Source organism: Pithys albifrons, chromosome 3 (genome assembly GCF_047495875.1).
Source record: "Pithys albifrons albifrons isolate INPA30051 chromosome 3, PitAlb_v1, whole genome shotgun sequence".
Taxonomy (NCBI): Eukaryota; Metazoa; Chordata; class Aves; order Passeriformes; family Thamnophilidae; genus Pithys; species Pithys albifrons.
The window spans coordinates 31402134-31422371 of record NC_092460.1 but is presented as its reverse complement, the minus strand read 5'-3'; the positions used below and the strand labels follow the sequence as shown (position 1 = coordinate 31422371).

The following is a 20238-nucleotide window of genomic DNA, read 5'->3' as shown; positions in this document are numbered from 1 at the left end:
ACAGTCAAAGTGAGAATGTCAGAACAACCTTCAAGCCTTAAAATGAAAGCAATACAGGTAGGCAATCAAAACTACCACAGCTGTTCCATTAATGCCAGTTGAGTGAGCTGTAAGAGCAAACTTACTGCATTCACTGAAAGACTTGCCTCATCTGTACCTGTCCAACACCAATACAGTCAGTAGGACTATGACAGCAGTAGTGAGACAATGTCCTCAATTTCATTAAAATTAAACAATAACCCCACCAGCTATAACTTTACAATTCCACACATGAGTTAACTTCATTTGTATTTGAGAAGCCCTACTTATTCCCAGCCCAGCTGTGTGTTGTTCCTCCAGCTAACAAACAAATTCCCACATGCTTCCACCTGCCTCTCCATATTCTGCCACTTCAGCATTTCCTTTCTCCCAGGCGAGAAAAGAGCTTCTTCTGAGCAACCACATTATCTACTAAATGAAATTACTTCCTCTACTCAATGTTGTCTCGGAATCAAACTTGGGTTATTTATAAACATCAATGGACTAAATCACCACAACCAAATTCTTGTATTTTTATCACTTGATCTGCTGTGAAATGTCATTTCAGGTTACACAGGCAAAAACAGTGCCTCAGACCCAGAGAAATCATAGAATCTGGAATTGGGTTGGAAAAGACCTCCGAGATCATCAAGTCCAACCCTTGGTCCAACTCCAGTCCCTTTACCAGATCATGGCACTCAGTGCCACGGCCAATCTCAGTTGAAAAACCTCTAGGGATGGGGAATCCATCCCCTCTCTGGGCAGCCCATTCCAATGCCTGATTACTCTCTCTGGAAAGAATTTTTTCCTGATCTCCAACTTCAATTTCCCCTGGCAGAGCTTGAGCCCGTGCCCCCTTGTCCTATTGCTGAGTGCCTGGGAGAAGCTTGAACTTCATGGAACTTTTGGGTCAATGAACCAAAATCTATTATATGATTCAAACACAGGACGTGGGAAAAAAATTAATACCAGTGACAAACAGAATTTATTGGTATTCACCAGTCTGTTAAGGAAAGACAAGGGAATTTGGAACATCCACAAACATGGGCAGCAACTGCCTGTAATTTAGTTTCCCAGGGAAAATGAAGAGGTGGGGTGAGAGGAGAGGTTAGGCAGAGAGCTCATGAATAACTATCACTGTTCTCTAAACCACTGCTCAGATGAGAACAAGCTTCATTATGTGAAAGGTAACTGGAAAATACACCACAGAAAGTTATTCTGTGCTTCTGACACCCACCCTTTTCCAACATGCAAAATGTATGCAAAATGGGCTCTTTTCTCTGCTGTCTGAAAAAGTTTTATGATTCTCACAACGACAGAGCAATACCCTTTATTAGTTGGCATCATAACTAAGCTCCTTTTTTAGTTAAAATTGCTTGTCTTCTCTATCATTTCAATGAAAATGGCCTTTTCCCTCTCAAGGAGCAGGCAACTCTCACTAGCTTCTCATTTATTTCCTAGACTTCCCTTTAAATCAGTGACTATTCCAAAAAGAAGACATTTTCCAAGCTCATGCAATACCAGCAATTGGTGCTTAATCCTACATCTAAAACCTGATTAGAGACTTCAAGCAAACTTGCAAAATACTGTTGAAATAGTCTCCTCTAGAAATAAACATGTAAAACTACTTTTAATACCACTGAGCTTTCTTATGTCATACTCTACCAAATAAGTACCAATCACATTTTCTTAAACAGTTTAATACAGAAAACATAATTAAAGTCAAAGCAATTATGATGAACCTGAACTTAGCTTGGAATTTATTGCTCTCATCTCAAATCCTGAGGATTCCCTGTTTTGTCCAAGTAACTAAAGCTTGTATTTAAGCATCACTACAAAGTATAACTGCACCTGCAAATCACGAAGATATTTGTGTGAGCACAGTTCTCTAGCCTTGCTGGTTTTGTCCAACATATTTTCTCTTGACAAGCACCTTCAGGCTCACCTTAAACACAAATCCTAAAAGGGCACAGTGCAAACATAACCTCTTATATCAGGTGTTCCTCTGCCTGCATTATTTCCATGGGTCAACTTAAAAGTTTCCTAACCAGGCTCTACATAGGAACAGAGCTTGACTTTCATCCAGCAGCCCCAAATTTACATCTAAAAGTAGCTGAACGTGATTCAATCTTTGGCTCCACCTACCAGGACTCCAATTCACGTTTCCCACACCTTGGCAGATTGGTTGGATGAGCTTCCAACACACATGACTGCAGCCACTGATGGGAGCAGCTCCTCAGGTCTGGTTCACGGAGCAGTCCTGTTGTTGCAGTCTCAGGGTAACACAACGTACCCACTGCTGAACTGTGAGTTTGGGAACCTTGCTGCAGGCAGCTCTTTCATCTCTCCCTGTTGAAGCTTTTCCATTTTGCATAAAATATTTAAAGATTCAGGAGGCCTGACAGAAAGTATTAGAGAGAGCAGAGCTGCTTCTTCTAACTGGGAGAACACATAAGAACAGAAAGACCTGAACAGCAATACTTCCAATTAACTTAAATGTTTATCATCTTACCATTCCAAAGGAAGTGAGGGATGTGCATTGTTAACATTCTCAGTCAGAAAAAGAGATTTAATTGATATTCTACAGCCAAGACCTGTATTCTAACCCTACATTTTAAATCAAAAGGAGGCAGTATTGCTACAATCCTGATTTTGAAAGAAAGGATTAAATTATGACATACTTTTTTTAAGGAAAGGATTTCCACACTCATCTTTGCAAGACAGAGCTTGACCTACCAAGCTACTGCATTTAAGATTCCAGTATGAATTTGTCCCTTTAGTTTTGGTTGCCTGATTTAGGTTACTCATACTGCAGATACTGACTTTGTAACTACCGTAATCAGATATATAACTCATCCTATAATTTATTCAAGAAGTCTAAATGCTTAAATTAGAACTGTGGGTTCTACAACACAGGTGAGACACCTGGACACCAAACAATTCTGTAGTTAAGTTTTCCTTAATCTCCTGGATTTAAATTCTAAGTAGGTTAAATGTAGGAAATTACTTTAATTTTTCAGGTACCAAGAAAAAACTCAGTATGTTCAAGAGATGCTTATCAACAATACCCAGAAAGAGAAGAATGTACATTTCCCCAGAAACAAGGGAAGACATAAAATGCAATTACATGACACTGTGTCACAGAAATGTGTCACAATGAGGTGGGAAGCATTGTGACATTCTGCAAAACTCAAGGACTAGAAAACAATTCTCCTCTTACACTGGGAGAACACTGAAGCCTCATAATCATGAGAAAGAGAATATGGTGTGATGGTGAGAGCAGGGAGAAAAAGAGAGGTCCTACTAGAACACTCAGTAGTGTGTCAGAACACCTTTAGCCTGTAAGAGAGAAGTTCCAGCCCGTACTCCTCATCTTCAGACAACCTTGACGAGGCTCCCGTCAGGAAGCAATGAGCTGTTCCTGGGCGGATCTCTACCAAGATATTCTTACAGAAAGGACTGAGAGTCTGCCTCGTACAAACATCTGAATATCGACTGACTTCACAATTTAAACCTCATCTCTCACATTCCAGTGTCATAAAGGGAAGATGATAATGGTCTTCGCCCAAATTAGCCAAGAGATGCCTTAGCACCTCCCACACTCCAGTGAGCATTCCTACCCAAGCCCGTTTCCTGATCAGAGGTAACCTCATCTCACTCTTCCCTACTGATTAATCAGAAATTCCACTCTGCAGGGAGAGAGAAAAAAATTCCTAACAAGAGTTCTGCTGAAATCAGCAGATTCAATAAAACCTTCTTTTAAAAATTGACAAAATTAGATACAGAAAATTTCATGGTCACTTCTGCTGTTAACCCACGAAGCCACCACATCCTGTACTGAATGGCAGCTTTATGATGCACATGTAGTTGCCAGTTTGCTGCACATTTGCTCAGTGGTCAAGCTATTCTCCATGCAGAAAACAATACAAGTTGGGGGAAGGAGGAGGAGAGGAGGACATTCAATTTATGGCCTCTGACATCCAAAGTCATCACTACACATGACGCTGCCCTGTTTTCCTGGGAACAGCTGAACACCTGATGATGGGAAGTAGCAAATTTATTCCTTGTGCTTGCATATATGGCTTTTCCTTTACCCATTAAATTGTCTTTATCTCAACCAACAAGTTCTCACTTTTGCCCACTAGGGAAGAGTGAGTGGCTGTGTGGCAGTTAATTGCTGGCTGGGGTTAAACCACAACAACATGTTTCCCTTTATTTGCTATATATCACAGACTTCTCTATTTACTTTTCAGGATTTAAATCAGGGTTAAAAAAATAAAAAAGTTTAAAAAAGAGACAAAAATGATTTTTTAATCGAGCAAAAAATAGGTTTTAGAAGATGCCAGTTTACAGCTAATCTTTCCTTCAGCCAATTATTTTTGGAGCTGACAAAAGAAGACAAGCTTTCAGCTACAAAACACTTTCAGGTCTGAAATGTACTTGTATGTCTAAACACTGCCTGACTTTTGTCTTTATTTCATTGTGACTGCAATGCAAATACTCTGCAAAGGAAAGATACAGTAATTACGATGTACTTAATTTCAGAAGGACAATTCACTAAGGCCTCCACCCTCAAATGTACAGCACCAAAAAGTGACAGAACTCAGAGGTGCTTTTCTTGCCATCACAAACTTTCCACTATGACAAAACATTTTAAGAGGATGAAGCACGTTGAGCTCCAAAAAGACCACATGTGAAATGTTCCAAGAGGATTTGGGCACTATGGGAAACCATTCTCTCCCATTCTCAAAGAGTTAAATGTTTTGGCAGCGTTTCTGGGCAGTAGATTGTGCTGAATGCAGGGCAGAAGAGAAGGCCTGGCTGTCCCAGGGAGTCCCTGCTGACATTCAGCTGCAGCCCACGCAAAGACACTGAAAAAAGGGCTAATGTCAGGTGTCCTGCAAGGCTGGGCTGAAACAGAACTTGCTGATTCCAGAAATGCTACATGTTCCCTAGAAGATGGATCAGGGGCTTCAAAACCCTTATTTAAATGGAAATGAGTGGGCGATTTTTTTAATGTTAAGATTAGATACAAAATACTGCTATGATTTTAATAGGATTTAATTTGTGAGAGTCAAAGAAAGAAACCTGTATTTTAAAGACAACCATCATATATTGCATTATCTCTGAGACAGCAGAAGGGAAAGATGGTAAAAAAGTGCTATAGATAAAGAGCTAACTTGTCAGTAATACATTTGTCAGCTGAACTAGACTTGCACAAAATGACTCATTTAAGGGGGCCAGTGTGCAGCAGCCCAATTCCTTCATCCCTGTTTGCACCAAAAAAAAAAAAATCAAGTCAACAGGAGTGAATTTAAACTCCAAAAGTAAGCAGATCATGACCAACCCACTAAACCTGTAGTCACAGAAAAAACAAAACTGCAGTGCAACCACCTGACACTGTGTGTACAGGTACATCCATAAAAAGGCTGCAAGGTAAAGCACAGTAAATGCAGGACAGCAGGTATTCAGTGCTGAGTGTCCATGTGAAAGATTTTACCTGTGCTAAACATGAAGCAGCTTATCTTGAAAGAACTAAGGTGTTTTATGGTCAAAGGATAATGTATGTCTATAGACAGTTTCTACAGCATACCTGATCCATAGTAAAAACATCATTTACTCTGAAGAGATCTGTGCACACACCTGTGTGCCAACAACAAAAATTCGCATCAAACTCAAGCAAACCAGCTTATCAGTTTTTGAGCTGTGAATACAATTCTGACAGTTCTCCAGCTTCCCGAGGGAATTTGAGCTCAGTGGCAGATACCAGAAATGTCTAGTAGGCAACAGCATTCAAAGGAAAATGATTTCTGAAGTTGCATCAGTGAGTCCCAGCCAGCATGTGTTTACATTTCCGCAGGTACTTCTACATTAGTAGTTTACTGTGCTTCAAAAGCCTTTATTCATGCAAATATTCCCAGAATCTACATTTCACACCCTCTGAGTGTCAGCCTGCTATGATCCTGAAGCTAAAAAAATGGATTCTTTTTAAGTGCTCCTCATCTTTCTTGAGAATAGGCATTTTGGGATTAGGGCAAATGTTTAGAATTTCTCACTGGAATCAACAATTTACATACTGATTTTAACCTCTGTTTCCCACCAGGCTGTCCAAATTAGGTTAGCATTACACTACTTAAATATCATGTTTTATTTATATACAAATATGAGCTTTGATTTTTTATTCTTATGCTGTTAAAGAAACAGGAATCCTTGCACAGATGCAGTTTCATCCATCACAGAGAAATAACTCTTTTCAGATTCTGTCTCGCATGTTTGGCAAGCATCAGCATCTTTTGTCACAAACTGTCTTGATAAAATGGATCCTCATGTAAGAGGTTTCTGTTAAAAAAAAAGCAAAGCCAACACACAAACACCAAACTGATCTGTATTTAGGCCAGCCATGACAGAACGTGTAGAATTTGATCTCATCCCATTTTGCATATGCATAAACACACCCAATTTCATCCACAGTACTGTATTGCTCCTCTCCTTGCCTTCACAAAGAGCTGAAATCACTGAGGCTGGGGCTAACAGAGCTGGACACTGATATCACTTATTAAAATCAATTTCTGTTTTTTTTCTTAATAAATAATATTACTTATTTTATCCTTATTAAATAAAATAAATGCTGATATTCTAGCCAACGCCTAGGTGCCTATAACAATTCTGGTGCCGTGACTCGGATCCAAAGGCCTTGGACATGAGATCATCGACAGGAAGAGCGCTCCCATCATCCCAACAGACGGTCCTGGACGCAGATTCTACGGAACAAGACTCTGGACACTCGAACCTAGAAGGCAAGTAGAAGGAGCAACGAAAGCAGCCTTAAACAATCCCGTAATCCTGGTGCGCACTGCCCGAACAAGAGACCCAAGGACGAGTAAGTATTGTGCGATTCTGTTAAATGCCTCCCTGACATCCGATCCCGTCAGATCTCGGAAGCTAAGCAGGGTCAGCCCCGGATTAGTACTTGGATGGGAGACCTCCTGGGAAATGCCAGGTGCTGTAGGTTCTAGTCCTGAGGACTTCACTGGCACTGTCCAAGCTCGCTCGGCCGTGGCAGATGAACCTCAGGACTTAAATGGTGGGGCCAGTTCTGCGCATGCTGAGCCTCACCTAAAATCCACTGCGCAGTCTGGAAGGGCACCCACATGGGGACAGCCCTTCCCAAATCTTCGTTCGTGAAGCCGAGGCACACACACACACAGTTCACATCTAAACGTTGCTCCTGTGGAATAGGTGTTTAGATGCCACATTCAGCTTCTGTGAACCTCTCAGCCCATGAAAGCAATTATAAATTATTACGGCACTTAAGGGAAAGAATTTTAACATTTACATACATATAGAAGTCCAATGTTTTCAAATTAATAGCATCTATATGAAATATGACTCATTGTGTTAATAGATTAGGAGCTTTTCTTCAAAAATGTATTAGTCACCTCAATTAGAGAGGTCAGCAAATACATCTTTCCATGAGCTGACACAAGGAGTCAATCCAAGATATAAGGTGCTCTGCTACACAGCCTTTGATCTTGTGCTCAGTATTTTCCAAGACATGAGCATACATCTGCAGTGTGCTCTAAAAAGGAAAAACAGCTGATGATTTCTAATGAGAGAGTACTCTGTGAAAAATCGATGCACAAGGAGGCTGTTGACTACTTTATTCACATCACCCTCCTCTTGCCACTCCCCTGCCTTTCTTCTGTACTAGTTGGTTTAGAGAGATTATGGTACAAATCTCACTGCACACATGCATGGGTTTCACAAGAATATTTTCACCAAAATATTTTAATAACTGCATCTGTATATGCACAAATTTGATACCTCTCATGTGAGAGTGTAACACGGAGTAGGCTGGATCTTTCAAATTTTTTTGAATAGTTCAAGTTTGTGGCTGCTGAGGACTGAAGACACAATTACAAGGTGGGCTGTGATAACTGATACTATTTCAAATAATTAGTTTTAATGTAGAACAGCGAGCTTTCCAACATCTGCTTGCCCACAGCAGTACAACACTTGGTTCTTCCTGTCAATCTGGAGTGGCATCCTTCACCTGCAAGCAACAGTGGAAGATCTCATGAGCTCCCCAATGCTCGAGGACTAATGGATTGATGACTACAGTGCTCTTCTCATACCTGTGCCTCCAGAAACTGAGCTACAGTCCAGAGAAGATATTTATAAGCCACATCAGACTGAATTAGCAAACCTGGACAGTGGCTCCCCAGCAATTTGGAAACACTGAAGTTTACTGACGTTTTGCTTGTTGCCTATTGTCTGATGCAAGAAAAGCATCAGATGACCAGATATGGCCATAAATGTGAAAAGGCTCCACACAGGACTTGATCTTGTGAAATAACAGAACATGTGATATTCAGGATCTCACACACAACTTATGGCTGTCCTGTGACACATGGGAAGTTCCTGCCAATGGAGTCTTTGCACAATGTTCAGCCAAGACAGGGGGACAACCAACAGCAAAAGCTGCCTCTCAGCTGCACAGATCGGGGTAGACCGAGGATTTGCCAGACTGCTTATAATTTTCCTTGTGATGATTAGATGGTAACCTTGCAAGGCAAAAGTCATCTTAGGGAGATGGTTGTAGTGCAGAAACCCTGTATTGTCCCACAACTCATCCCACTGATTCACAAGAAATGGAACCAATTTCACTATGTCATGGTGATACTTCTCACTTTATTTGCTCATAGTCTCTCCAACATGCCTTCCTAGCTGCTTGCTATCCTACATACAATTTTAAATATTGCATCTTGCCACATTTATCATATCATAAATTCTTCAGAGAAAACAAAACAAGCTTCCTAGAAAAGAACTTTTATGTGGTTTTCTTGTTTTAAGCCACAGTAAGGAAGAACTGTGGACTTTCATGCTGCATTGGCCCCAAATCCAGAAGGCCTAAAACAACTGCTGAAACAAGAGCAGTATCCAAGTGTATCATCGGCCACTTGGAGCACTACAACATGTGCACTGCTATATACAGAAAAAACCAAAAACAAAACCAGAACCAACTCATTCATTGTCCCCTCTTGAAGTAAACAGAATGGGCTTTTTAGAGCTATCAATGCACTGCAGTCAGCCACAATGGCTGATCATTTTAACTCTATCTTGAAAGATTAGGGCTTAAGCATCTCGCAAATAAGACAAGTTCTTGCCAAATGGAAGATGGGCATCCCTCCCATCTGTGTAACTTTTTTTTAATTTTCTTTCAAGAAGGAAGAAAATAGAAATCTGTTCATAACAAAATTTACAAAAGCAGCAATCATCGATAAAACTCCACTAAGCCTTTTCAAACCTGTGGCTTTTGACATGATACACTGTATCTTCTTGGCCCTCTGCCATGAAATATTGGCTACATTCACAAAGGCACACACTTGAAAATGTTCTTTTCTGGATACGTCAAGTCTCTTACGCCAAGTGCCGTTGTGGGAGGACAGGCAGTTCAAATGCACTATTGGAATTTCAGGATAAATTTAGAATATGGCTGCAGCAATCATTGTCCCAGTGAAAGAACAGATAAAAACCCTCTGATCAAAATGTTCTGGCACTTACCCTCATGCTGAAATGACAGCAGCACCTTTGACAGCAGAACACAGCACATCACACCAAGCTCTGAAAGGAGCTCTGTGTGACTTCTAAGAGGCAACACAATTGCCCCTTGAGCACATTTAAGAGATAAGTGACAGAAAAGAATGAGGAGAAACTTGGGTAGTTCTGGAACCAGGAAGGTCTAGTACAACCCACCTGAATAAGAGGCATTCAAATTTCTGCTAGATGCACCATGACAGTGATCCATGCCAGGCTCGAGTGCTGCTTTGCAAGTACAAAATCAAGGAATGTCATTATTAAAATCTTTGCTGGATCCTAAAATGTGATGAAAATACCTAAACAAAAAAGGTTTTCTATTCAGAGGAGCGGTTCTCTCCCAGAGACATCTTTGTGCTAGGTGCAAGGATTTCCAAAGCAGGAGGCAGTTGCCTGTGGCAGTAGTGCTGTCACCCACCACGGAAGCCATCAGGTGCAGTCAGCTGATTCTTAGTGTGCATCAGAAATGCATCTGTTCAGAATGTGGAATACACAAGCGACAATGAGTACCTGCCATAGGACTGACAGCCAGAACAACTTCTGCCAGTGAAGAGCTTTAATAATGCCTTGTCTAAACTTGCACATCCTTCTAGGAATTGACAGAATAGACAGAAGAACATAAAGGAGATTTGAGTTCATTGCAATGAACGTTAAACAATCCAACACCAAATGGTCTCCTATTGCTCACGGATCAAAATGGACAGTTGGTATAGACTGTGTGGGTAAAATCACGTGGGGTAAATCCCTCACTGAGCAAATGCTGGCTCTTAATAAATCTTTTCAGGAAATACTTACTCTTGAGTTACCATTACATGGTCATTCAAGCAGTTTGTCATGCTGTTAGAAGCTTCTCATAGAGCAGTGACTGAACTCCCTCGCTTCTTTATATACCAGACTGAGAATACATAACTGTTCAAGACCTGCAATAATATAGACAGAAATGCTGTACAGTAGAGTCTTTTGGTTCTGGTCCATGTGCATTTATGCAGATCATATTGTAACCAAGTGCTCTGCATTTCAAAGCTATTCAGAGAAATATCTTAATCTGCTGATACATCTGTATGAACAACTGTCAAGACAGGGAGGAGAATGAAATTCCCTGCTGTGAGTTCAAGGCATCAGCCCTCGAATCTAGCAAGAGCTTAAGCTTGTCTGAACACAGACAGTAATCCCAGAGCTACATGTTTTATGAGAGTCTGTTAATTCAGAACTAAAAAAAAAAAATAAAAATAATTGAAAAGGGCTTGTAGCATTGAAAATCCAGAACACTCATTTGTCTAGTGTTAGACAATTCATTTCAGGGAAACAGGACAAGCTGGCTCTGAAGACCCAAATTCATATCTTCTGAGACCTAGAAAGAATTAAGGAGAGGATTCTCTTTTTAATCCATCTCAGTGCAAGGTTGCAGGACCAATGTGATACTTATTTAAATGTAAAGTTTAAGCCACACTTAAGAACTACTTCCTGGGATTTCCCAAAGAAATAAACCCATATGTAAAATAAAAGTGAAATGCAGCAGAGTTTAGCTCTTTTTTTTTCCATTTAAATGGATGGCTAGATTAGCTTTACTAGACAGTTTGTATAACTAATTAACACAGAAACCTCAACAAATTACTAAGAAATCAGTTCACAGTCCTGCATTTCACAATCCCTGCACTCCTTGTAGATTTTACCTAACATATGTCTTCCTCATCATTTAGACAGTCTTGTTGGTAACACTGCTTTGAGATATTTCTGCTATGGAGATTGGTAACTGCCTAAGGAATTAGGAGCACAAATAACATTCTCCTGTATCCTTCCAGTTTCAGGGAACAAGGAGGGAAGAAGCAGGAAGAGGCAGATCAATACCTGGCTCCGAGCCTGGTGTCACTGGCAGAATTTTGCGGTTTTTAATTATAGGTCAGTTTACATGACAGCAGGTCTGCTGGCAACAGCCAGGGTACACCTGTCTCAGAGGGGAAAAGGATCTTTGCCCAGCAGCTCACAGGGCTCATTGAGAGAGCTTTAAACTAGATTTGAAGGGGGAGGGGGATAAAACCAGGCTCCCTAGAGATAAGCCTGGGGGCAGCATCCCAGCAATCCTGAGACAGGGTATGAGCAAGGTCTTTCTGTATCAGCGGAGGTGTGGGATGGAGACCCATGGAGCAGCAAAGACACAACAGCTACTGATGTGTTGGTAACCACAAAAGCACCTGAGGCTGATCACATAGGAATTAGGGCTGGTGCCTGTCCAGAGAAGAGCAACAGAGCTGGTGAAAGGTTGGGAGCACAACTCCTGTGAGGAGCAACTGAGGGAGCTGCTGGTGATATTCTTCCTGGAGAAAAGGAGTCTCAGGGGAGACCTGATTGCTTCTGTAACTCCCTCAAAGGAGGTTTTAGCCAGGTGAGGCTGTCTCTTCTCCCAGGTAACAAGCAACAGGACAAGAGAAAATGGCCTCAAGTTGAGCCAGGGAACACTGGATATTGGATATTACAAAAATTTCTTCTCCTCAAGGGTTGTCAAGCATTGGAATGGGCTGCCCAGGGAAGTGATTGAGTCACCATCCCTGGAGGTATTTAACGGACATGTAGAGGACATGGTTTAGTGGCAGGCTTGGCAGTGCTGGGTAAGGTTGGACACAAGGATCTTAAAGGCCTTTGCCACCCTTAATGATTCGATTCTATTCTATGATTGTCAACAGACATTTTTCAAACTCCAGACAGAAATGAAGTGCCTCAAGTTCTATAAGACTCATCCATGTTTCTCCCCTCTGATCAGAACCACAAGCCACCTAATCTAACCTACTGGGACAAACCCTGTCCTAACCTAGTAGGACAAACCTCAGATGTCCTCACAGTTCTGTTCATGTAGCTGAAGTTCATATATGTAATTTCTAATGGCTATTTCATAGAATCATAGAATGGATCGGGTTGGAAAAGACCTCCCAGATCATCAAGTCCAACCCTTGGTCCAACTCCAGTCCCTTTACCAGATCATGGCACTCAGTGCCATGGCCAATCTCAGTTTAAAAACCTCCAGGGATGGGGAATTTCTAACTAATGAGCACGTACCAGAGATGTATTTAAGATTTCAGGGCTGTTGGTAGTGGTGTTGGGGGAAAAGTGGAGTTTGTTTTGGTTCTTTTAAGAAACTTCTCTTTACAAACACACTCTTCTTGGAGAACAATGTGTTCGAGAACAACCTTTGTCTGGCTTTATGGGCTTTGCTATTGAAAGCAGGTGTGTATCTGTCACCTTGTCTGCCACAGACTAATTGGTTGCTGTTCTTGTCTGTATCCCCAGACAAAAGATTGTAGACTATTTTCCTAAACTGGTAACTGCACATCCACCAGCTGCATCAGTTACAGACTCCAAGTGCCTGGCAGATAAAAAGCCAATCTATGCAGTTTTAGGATTATCTTCTTGTCAGTCCCTGTCTATTACACAGAGGTAGACAGCAAAGCCTGATAGAAAATCTTTCCTCAGAAAGCACATTTCTCTTATCAGTGTCCAGAATAACAGGGATAATGTTGCAGAGGAGGCAGCACTGAACTTGGACAATTTAACTTTGGTGCCCAGCATGAAATCCCCCAGAATCTCATTCTCCGAAAAGTCAGAACTGCACAGTAGTACAACAAATAGAAAGCAGAAATTTGTTGTGTCCATAAATCTATCCCTGTTTTTAGCTATGCACACAGAAAATGTCTAGGATTTTTTATGTTTCTATTTTTTGCTTTAAGTTAAATTTTACTGGGTTTAAAGTAATAATCATTTTAAATTATTTCAATTCACTTGATTTTCACTAAAGAACACCTCTTATGTCTGTACTTTGCATTTCACAGATTATATACCATAGTCATATAATTCTTTTTAACTCATCTGCACACTTACATCAAAAAAACAAATGCTGCTTTTAAAGTTCAGCATCCACTGCAGGTGTGATTTGGAGGTTGGATTTTCTTGGTCAAATTAGTCATTTGTTCACTTTTTTTTATTCAGATTTTGTTTTCTGAGGAAAATCTCATTAAAATCCTAATACACAACATTTGATAAATGTAAAAGCACATCTAGTATTATGAGATATTAATCTAAAAATAAACCCCTTTATATGATTATTTTTACCAGAAAAGGACAGAGCTCTTCTTGATTAACCTACTAGAAAATTCAAGCAAAAACACAGTGGCAATTCAACTGTTTTAAGCAAAAGTAGTTGAAAAAGTAGCTAGTTATTAAATTACTTCAAATTTTATACAGAATAGGTGGAAAAGAGCTTTTTAAAAAATAAATCACTACTTGAACCAGTGAAGAGTGATTTATAAACTCAAACCTCAGCTACTGTCAGAAGAATAGAATATATAATGAGGACTAAAAACATTAAAAATTGTTATCTTTCTTCAGTCAAGATTAAAATGAAATAATTTTTAAAAAAATTTTTATCTGGAGAACAGATAAGCACATAACACAACTGCATTTCTATTAGTCAAAAATCACCATCCTATCACTTTTTCCTCACTGCTTTCCTCGAGCCCAGATTATCAATCCTTCCTGTCATGTTTATGTATGTGCCAGGATAACAACCAGAATAATCCAGCACCAGCCCCTTCAACACAACCACAATATAAAGAGTGAATCAAACTGCTACAGCAGCAAAGGATTGAGAGCAATAAATAAGGAATGAATAAAGGCTTTCAAGGAAGCATTACCGTTCTCACGGTCTAAAGGTCTGTGCACAGGATTTGTAAGGAGACATGGTGGCTCCACCAGCTGATACACAAAACAGCTCTCAGAGCACAACAGTCCTTTAGGCTTTGCTGCTTTTGTATGAAATCCCTGAAACTATAAAGCAGATGTAACAAAACACAGTGAATTTATCTTGATTATGTACTTTAAAAACAGTATTTTATCTAGTCTGTGATTTTTAGCATTCAGTACTAGATTACTGTGTATTGTATTTTTCTCATGTCATGCCCATGATGTGTCCTCACTACCCCACAGAGAATTCTGTTTCACAGGAGCCACTGAGTGCAATGAACTCCCTCCATGACATCCTCCCTTATCAACAGCCACCAGTGAGATTAGTTTTCTACTGAAACCAACTAACTCAATTACTCAGAACAGAATTTCTCAATTTGTTCTCCAAGTTCCTGCTTCTGCACCCTTTTCTCCCCTTAGAGAGAGGCTTTAAGTTCAAAAGTTTGTTCACTCTTCTCTGGGCTACATCATTTAATTTAGCAAGATGTTTTACTTCCCCACAAGGCTTCCTGTGGTCATCATACTGTACTTGGGGATGTTTCTTCTCAGAAAATGCGAAGGTGCTGTCATGCAGATCATGAGAATATTTAATTGTACACTGAAAAATCTGTGCTATGGTAGCACAGACATGAGTAGTAAAACTTTATGACAATCTCTAGTATCTGTTTTAAGGAAATACAATAGCTGTCTGTTGCTAATATGAGGTCTATGAGAAAATAAAATTCCATGAAACAAATCTGTGTATTAACTAATAACATTTAGACATAATGGTGCCTGGACACTAAACATACCTTAATTTCCCCAGAAGACACTCTGAGAGCCTTACTGGAACATTTGATAATTTATTTTGAGGAAGACCTTAATCCTCAAAATGTAAGTGCATCATTCCCCCTGCAGCAGAAGTGCCCATGAGTCACTGCTGACACCATGGTACAATAACCTTCCTGTGCCTCTCCACTGCTGGCACTGGCAGTGACTCACCACAAACTCCACTCAGGCCAAGATTTCCCGGGATGCAGCTTCTGTTGGCACCACGTCCTCAGCAGCCTTGCTTACACTCTGCCTCTCACATCCAGCATCCACAAACAGGTAATAAAAAGGTGACATCCCCCATCCTGCCTCTGTCACACAGAAGCAACTGTATTTATTCACCCCAAAGAAAAGCCTGAGCTTTATTCTGGCACTACTAAAATTAATAGGAAATGTGATTCAATTATTGAAAGGACAGAGGCATTTATGGATTCTCCTGTATCTCTCCCTCCCCACAGCAAAACCTGTTTTGGGGACCACAGTTTAAAGGATAAAACATTTGTCTTAACAAACTGCATTTAAAGTTCTCAACAAAAAGTTTCAAGGAGCTTCAACTTTATATTGCTAAAGCCATTTTCAGTGATAAGGAATATGGCATGAACAATGAGTCACTACAAATAAATAACTGCTGCTACAGTGTATTAAGTGAAAAATCAAGTATTCTTCATAAGTGATTTAAGTAGAAAAAAAATACAATTATGTAAAATTAGTCTGACAAAAAAATCCCCTTTATTACTTAAAGTAGCAGAAGAACCTCAACCCCTTCACGACCAATAGAAGGTCAATTGAAATATATAATATAAATAGTTAACAGCTGAATAATGAATCCAGAGCTGAACCAATGGCTTCACTGACCACTGAATACATCTCCTATCTTCTCAACACTGCTACAGAAATGAACACTAAAATCCATGAATAAAGCATTTCCTTTTTCAAGATACAAATAATAAAACCAGAAATAAAAGTAAAACCATTTTCTTCAAAGTAGTTTAGAAAAAAACTACACTGGTAAAATACAATTTTGTTAAAAAAAAGTTAAAATATTTTGTTAAAGTATTTAACATATACATTTCACAAAAATATGAAACTTTGAAAGCATTTGTCTTACATGAGACAAGGCAGTCCAATATCCTCAGTTCCTGCTTACCCACCAAACCTTAAGAAACAAAGTCCTACACATGTTTCGGTCTCACCATATATTTTTGAAGTATCTATAATATAAGCCCGTTGTTTGAGAAGCCAGTTTCTTGATTTCAGTACTACAACCAACTCTCAAAAGCACAGATACAGCTTCCAAAAGAACAGAAGCATTCTCTTACAGGAAATAATGAAAAAGGTTCCTACATAGGTCCAGAAAGGATGAAAACAGTATTTCCAAGTCACTTTTTTTTTTCCTCAGGATCTTGATTATACTGAAAAATTAACAAAAAACATCAGCCTTGCATTGGACTTCCCAATTCTGGATGGCTTATGTGAAAAAATCTCAGTCTTAATCCTTACCACTCTTGCATGGGAGATTTCAGTAACTCCCCTTTAGTTAATTACATAATCTAAGAACTGACACAGCCAGATCGTTTGTGTCCCTCTATTTACAGAATGATCCAAAAACTGCCCATAGTCAGTTTAAGAGAAAAAACACCATAATTATCAAAGCTGAACCACGAGATGAGTATCTGATTAGTCAAGGACACAATGAGTTCAGTTTTCCTCCACTCATTCTGGTTTGTCAAGGAAGAGGCAAAGGCTAAAATATCCTGCTACTCCTTGCCAGGAAAACTGTATCAATATTAAAATTTTTATTTAATAACTACGCCTTCTACCAGCAGGGAATTTCTTGCACTCCTTGCCAACACGGCTCTGCATGTAAAGTTTAAGAGATGACTAATCCCCATTAGCAGCATTTTGCACACAAGTGCCGCCTGAAGCACTCAGGGCAGGGTGTTAACCCAACAGAACCTCCTGACCACCTGCCCAATCGCTCCACTTCCACCACCTGGTTTAAAGAGATCTGCAAAAATAAGGGCTCCACAGAGGTAGGTAACATATACAGTAGGTGAACGTAATGACAGACTGAACATTTCAAATACATTCACAGCATTTCTGTTTTCTTCAAGTGATTGTCCAGGTGTATCATCAAACTATTGGTGACTGCATGCAGTCCCTGCATATTGCCTGGATTATCAGAACCCCCAAAGGCTGTGCAAAGTTACAGCTTTTCTGTTGCCTGGACACTTCTATGAGTGCCAGGCTTAACAAATGTATGAATGGAATCCCACCTGCAGATCTGTGGGTCTCCCAAAGGATATTTTTTTCTGAAATGCTCCAGGTAGTTTGTCCTCAAATTAGAAATTGCTCCCTCTGCTCTGTTACAACATGCCCCAGTGACCAAAGCTCCAAGCAGGAACTGTCAAACCCAGAGTGTTTCCACCAGGCAAAGAACAACCAAACAAAAAGGCACGTTTTCAAAAAGACCAAGTTACCCATCAATATGATGGTGGAGCTCATCAGAAGGTAGCCTGTGCTATGCTGTCTCTGGTGAGGAAGAATGGGATATTTTGACACAGGCAATGGAAAATCCTTTACAATAAAAGCAACTCAAACCACTTGGGTTTCAGGCTTCAGATATGTGAAAAGTTCAACTGTATTCTGAAGGACTGAGGCAGTGGGGAAAAGAGGAACAGTTCTCAAGTGCCTAAATCTCTACAGTTTTCCCTGCCAACAGCTATTAAGACACCCACTTCTGTGGACAGATAAAGAGAAGATGACCATAATCTCAAATGGTTAGTCAATTGTTTCATGAACCATTGTGTGTTTCTGTTGCTGTCTCGTGGTATCCACAAACAAACAGCACAGGACAATCACAGAACTGCTGGGGTTGGAAGGGACCTCTTGAGACCATCTAGTTCAAATCCCCTGCCAAGGCAGGGTCACCTACAACAGGTGACACAGGAACAGGTCGAGGGGAGTTGAATGTCTCCAGAGAGGGAGACTCCATGGTTGTTGCAGTGCTGTCACACTCAGTGTAAAATTCTTCCTCAGACTGAGATGGAATTTCTTGGTTTTTAATTTATAGCCACGACGACTTCTTTAGAAGACAAATATCAAAGGTTATTTATTTACTCCAAGCCTAGAGTAAACTGAATTTCATCTGGATAGTAATCAAGAGTCAGTAATCAGTTACATTCATTTAGAACAATTTAGATATTTGTATCAAATACATTTGCTAATGAATAGATTGAATTAAAAAAAAAAGTTCAGGGCATGGAAACATTTATCAGGTGCTAAATCTCCAGAATACATGGAGGGAGGAGTGAGTAGCTCTTACTGAGTCAATCAGTTGATAAACCACTGCAGAAAAAGAGACGAAATCCAGTCTAAAAAGCAACACTTACATCCTCAAGAAAATGAACGGTGCTTATTTTAGTGAGAGCAGCAAAACTTCTAAAGATGTTTTAATTCAATTTCTGAACGAAAGAATCAGCAAAGGGAAAATTTCAATCTGCCTGGACAGCACAGAAGACTTTGACAGGTTCTTAATCATAAAAACTAATGCTACACCAAGATGAATTTCTCCTTAGTGCGTGCAAACTGAGGCATGGGGGATGCAGACAAAACTACGCCGTGGAAAAACATCTCACCAAGTGCCAGGTCTTCAAAGTGCCAGCTGGATGTCTTGCCAAAGGTTATGCAGGGTAGAAAAGCTCTCAGTTTTGGCAGAGATTAAGAAGGTTTCTCCTTAATTCTGTGCTCTGCTCTTTCATAAACCATTTATAATGGTGTTATTCCATATTGAGTCACAACACTTATCTCTTTTTTAACAAAGGATTTGTGAAGTGTGTCTTAGAGGTAGCTTAGTTACAGATCATTCCTCACTTTAAGGCTGTAACGAATAGGGAAACAGAACACAAACTGTGCAGAAATTGGTGTGTTCAGCTCTTAGCACATTGCTCTGAGCACCCAAATGGCAACTACTCTCACAGAACGTGCACAGACAAGGCAGAGGGCTGGGAATAAAGCCTTCCATCCAGCAGTGACAACGATGAAGGCTCTTCAGCACATGACACAGCAGGAAAAAACCCACCTGAACAGACACTGAAACTTCCTAAGCACTGCTCAGAGAGACTGGGAAAGAACACTTGTAACACAAGAATGAGAACAAATGGCTGTTAAAAGAACCTAGCTTACAGGCTAAAAGTTCTTGAAATTAACTTTAAAATCATACAGATGAATTTAAAATCATCAGAGTAACAACAGACCTGCCTAGAAACCCTAAGAAAACCTTATCACTTCATGTTACACCTATGTAAACTTTCCTATAATTCATAAAGAAGAGAGGAGCCTCTCTGGAATTCTGAGACAATCCTACTACAATTGCGAGTAAGCACACTCTGAGATGCAGATGTTTCACCTTCCTGCACTCCAAGTTCCTGAAAGGGAAAGCTGTTAATAAAAGCTACAATGAAGTCTTGCACAAAGAGATGAAGTATTCTCAATGTAGATGAAATCTCATCAGACACTCTGCATTCCCTTCTGCAAAACCCCCATGTGCTTGCAGAAGAGACACATCAGCTGGTCAGATCCACAGAACACAGACACTCTTGATGGCCCTGAAAACTGACTTCCTGTGGAGCAGAGGAATCAATGTTATTCTCCTGGATTTTAAAGAAGCTGATCTCAGGTCTTCCCTAAAAGTCAAATGGAAAAACCAGCAAACAAAAAAGCACCCAGTAACTGCATCCTGAATGCCTTGGTCATAATGTGCCACCTGAAATGTCTTATCATACAACATGGACAGTGTTCCCTGCAAGCAGATTGGCAACCACTAGTTCCAATTATAGATAAGTCAGGAGCAAGTGGACCCCCAAATGTTCTACGAGGGGGAATTTAATATCTCTTTATTTACTAGAAATTGTTCTAGTCTGTTAAGTCATCACCTGCCATTGATGCCTTACAACAGAGAGAAACCCCTGGCATGTTTTCCAAACTCCTTGTGCCCTGAGAACATTTAGGTTAGACAAGGATCTTTAGCAGACCCAAAGTCCCAAGTAGTATGACCTGACGTGGCAGGAGGTCAAACTGTCT

At 40.2% G+C, this 20238-nt stretch overlaps 1 protein-coding gene across 9 annotated transcripts in view; it reads right to left on the bottom strand.

Moving 5' to 3' along the window:
- The window catches only part of ERC1 (ELKS/RAB6-interacting/CAST family member 1), a 299501-nt gene that overhangs the window by 234367 nt on the left and 44896 nt on the right, over positions 1–20238 (bottom strand). The gene's annotated exons all lie outside the window — the stretch shown is intronic.